The 4,094-nt window shown below is 47.1% G+C and overlaps 1 long non-coding RNA gene across 1 annotated transcript in view; it reads right to left on the bottom strand.

Moving 5' to 3' along the window:
• Window positions 1–893: 893 nt before the first annotated feature.
• Window positions 894–4,094, bottom strand: part of LOC132459300 (uncharacterized) — an 8,085-nt gene continuing 4,884 nt past the window's right edge. Inside the window, exon 2 of the long non-coding RNA XR_009526190.1 lies at window positions 894–3,877. This is a non-coding gene — a long non-coding RNA (uncharacterized LOC132459300). The remainder of the gene's footprint in view (window positions 3,878–4,094) is intronic.

Raw genomic sequence — 4,094 nt, 5'->3', positions numbered from 1 at the left:
AACTTTCAAAATAGAGGAGGCAAGTATACAAAGTGCCGGTTTGGGGACGGTTCCGTATCCAGTGGAATAGCCTACATACGGGCGGCAGTAGCTCAGAAGGTAGAGCGGGTTGGCTGGTAACCTGAAGGTCGTTTGTTCGATCCCCGGCTCCTCATAGCTGAGTGTCGAGGTGTCCCTGAGCAAGGCACCTAACCCTGACTGTTAGCTCCCGACGAGCTGGCTGTCTCCTTGCATGGTTGACTCCGCCAGTGTGTGAATGTGTGCGTGCATGGTGAATGTGAGGCAATATTGTAAAGTTGGGTGGACAATGGTTAGATAAAGCGCTATATAAATGCAGTCCATTTACATTGACTTTGATGGTTGCTATTATTTTCGGCGACCGGTTCACTGCCGTGCCGCTTCCGTGCCAGTTCCGGTGAAAATTGGCCTTATATTATGGGACTGAAACTGGTGAAGATATCACACATGGACCGCGGACCATGTGCCCTGGTACATAAAAGCAGTAGACCCATCCTTAGTGATCTGAGGGTCACCGTGGTTTATCCAACCATGAGCCCTCGGTGAAAAGGATGATATTGTCACTACAACACTGTTCTCGTTGTGATTAAAGCGTTTATCTTCCTTAGAAGGTCTGTGTAAATGGTTTACAGTGGAGGGGAAGGCACCGTGGCTGGCTCACCCAGCTTTGAAAATCACATCTGTGAGGTCCACAACAGAATTATAAAGCCTACAGAGGAATGCATTTGCGAGGTAGAATTCTCGCCTGAATTGCCCAACCATCTGCTGATGAGGATGAGGCACACGATTATTATGCATTCATATCCTAGAAAGAGGAGGAGGCAAGAGGGGATAGAAAGAGGAAAGTTTCAAATAACGACCCAAACACAAATCTGTTAAAAGTATGATTTGTAAGCTTATTATTTTGTTATCATAATCGCTGTTATTACCTCTGTAACAGTTTAATCAGTTTACAGTTTTTTTTTCAAGTTCATTTAAAGTCATTCCAGTCAAAGGTAAACATGATTGTGACTGTTGTCACCAACACAAATAAATGCTTTTGTAGTTTTTCCCAGACAACAATGGGTCTCAGACACACAACCACGCACACGCTGTGAGTTTAATGGGAAAAACATAGTTGAGCTCCTCACTGTCTAATCCACCTCTATCACGCTATCACTTATGAAGCGAGGACCAGAGCACAAGATATTGTTACGATGTCCTCCTCTCACGCACTGTAACAAGCACACACACAGACAAGTTCACATTTGTAAGTGCAACTTTTGAAGAGTGACACGGTGACACCCAACCCTTCACCCAGGGCCCCCTCTCCAACTCTACTGCCGAGCACCCACACCCTCCCCTCCCTCCCCCTGTGGGTGTGGGTCCCCACCCTCCAGGCCAGTGGCCAGTCACAGGGTTCGACCTTTGACCTCCGTCTTCCCTGAATGAAAACATATACATTGGTTGCCATTCCTACACATGAAATCCAGCATTGTTCAATCAAACTGGGCTGCTGCCAAAGAGAAATTAGTCGACTAACCGATAAAGACTGTGGAGACCGTTTGAATGGTACTGTAAAATAAATTTCAGCTGTAACATATGAACAATACTTGATCTGAAAAATAACATTCTGAATATATCTTATTTGGAATAAACATGCTAAAATGTCTTGTTGGAGAAACGTTATTACGGTAAACCAGACCAAAACGATATTCAGTAAGGTGGAATAGCTTTATTTGACCAATTAGTTGACTAATTGGCAGCAGGCAGCCCTAGTGAAGTCCCACAGCCCACACAGACACAATCACCAGACACCACAGTAAACCAACAGATGACCCAGAACAGAAACAATAGGGACCACACTGATACTGGGCTTCAAGTAAAAAGAAAACAAAAAGTACATTTCACCTCGGCAAAATACAGACGTTCTCCAGTGTCCATGAATCACTCGCAGGTGAGATCTCTGTGACCTTGAGGGGTCAAGGGTCGGAAATGTCCCATCACCATCTTCATCACCATGTTCGTCACCATCCTCATCACCACGACAACGGTGGGCCGTGGCTGAAGAGTCACTCGTTGGCAGGATAGGGTAACCATGGTGAATAAGGTGCTAGTTGCTATGAACACTATGTTGAATAAACAGGTGGGAACAGTTTGTTGAACCCCTTTAACGTTGTTTGCCCCCCCCAACCCCCCCACCAAAGCACTTGGTGTGTAAATGTTTGTCTTGCAGCTTTTGTTGTTTTGCATTGAATATTTTTTTTTTTTACTTTTGCATTTTAAAAATTAACTATGTAAAGTTTGTTGATGTGTTTTCTAGATGTTAGTATCATGTAAAATATTTTATTTTTGCACGCACACACACTCACTCACGCACAGTCACATCCTGGACCTGTCTCCATGCATGTGGCGTTGCATGGCCCTGCAGGGCTGTCCCGAATCCTGGATCAGCCTTCAGCTCACACGCAGCCATCTCTCTCTCGCTCTCCCTTCTCCTCCGTCAGCCTTCCTCTCCCTCCGAGCGGTCGGCCGCTCTCCAGGAGGGCAGCTGAGACAGGAAGGCGGTGGGCGAGAGGAGAGGGTGGGGTGGGGGCAGTATTGCTGAGTGTTTGTGCCCACCATAGCCGTCTGTCTAGTGGTGGTGTGCTTGAGACGAGTGACGAGAAAACGAGACAAACTACAAACAACAAGCTGCTGATGACCACTGACTGTGGTCAGTGGTCCCCTTCCCACCACCACCTGTGTCGCTTCTTCTGTATCCATGGCGATCCTATTCCCGTTACCTGCTCCATCTTCCTTCCGTCTCGGGGCAAAGCAGCTGGTGGGGATGACGTTCTGTAAGACTCACTGTGGTGGATGGAGAAATGATCCAGCAGAGTGGGTTTCTAAATACACCGGAGCTCCAAGGTGTGTGTCTATAAACTATCAGCTACGTACACCCATCAGCACGGGTCAGCGCACACCGACACCGTTGGCCAGAGGTGTCTGTCTCTGGTGTAAGTCCAAAAAACAAAATAACAACCGGAAAGAAAGGCCATTTTAGTTCGGTTAAATTTGAGAGCCACTGACTTTAGTTCATTTGAGTTCTTTTTTTTTTTTACGTTTCATAGAAATAAAGTTATGGCAAACTAGCCTCATGAAGTTGTTCAGCGGATCAGCCACAGGGGGGTGGTGAGTCGTTTTTTGGGGGGGGCGGGGGTGGGGGGAGGGGGCCTTCGAACAAACAGCCTTTGGTTTCCACTGGGCGGTTATTCGATCAAGGTGGTAATCGTATTAGGATCCCCTGTCGTCTCCACCCCGGCTCTCTAAATACTTTGTGTGTTGCATGTTTCCACAAGTCTGTCCTGTGACCTGCTGAGACACACAGACTCCTCAGCAAAACACCCTCTGACCTAAGAGTGATGTGTAGTTCTGTCTGTGCTGTTTATTGCTGACACGCCTACAGACACGCGCACACAGACACACACACACTTGCACAAACTTGCACAGACTTGCACACACTTTCACACACACGCCATTCGCACACTCAAACACACGCACATAGAAATATTTGAAAACTGTGTTTGTTGGAGTGGTTACAATTAACTTTAGGCCAGTTCTCCGCTCCACTCCTCTCATGACACTTCCTAAAACATCTCCTCAACCTCCTCCCCAACGCCGCTAGTCTCTATCTCTCTCTCCCACGCAGGTCGAACGCCCCCGCACCCAAGGCTAGCTGGCATGGCAAATGCCCACCGGTGCCGATGGGATGGCCGTTGCTAGGAGACGATGAGGGCGACAAAGAAGAGCATCGCCACGGTGATGAGCAGGCGGTCCCGGGACGGACTGCTTCCACTGACGCTCTTCTCCAGTTTGGGGATGAAGGGGTTGTAGTCATCTGAAAAACAAATTAATCACAAATCAACACACAAACAAACCAACACATCAACACACAAACAAACAAACCAACACATCAACAACCACAGAAACAAACTAATACATCAACACACAAACAAACAAACCAACACATCAACACACACACAAACAAACCAACACATCAACACACAGACAAATAAATACACCAACAAGCAAATGGACAAAAGAATGGGGTGGCT

The sequence above is a fragment of the Gadus macrocephalus genome, chromosome 6 (genome assembly GCF_031168955.1).
Source record: "Gadus macrocephalus chromosome 6, ASM3116895v1".
Classification (NCBI taxonomy): Eukaryota; Metazoa; Chordata; class Actinopteri; order Gadiformes; family Gadidae; genus Gadus; species Gadus macrocephalus.
The sequence above is the reverse complement of the archived record's forward strand: the minus strand, read 5'-3'. Positions and strand labels throughout refer to the sequence as shown.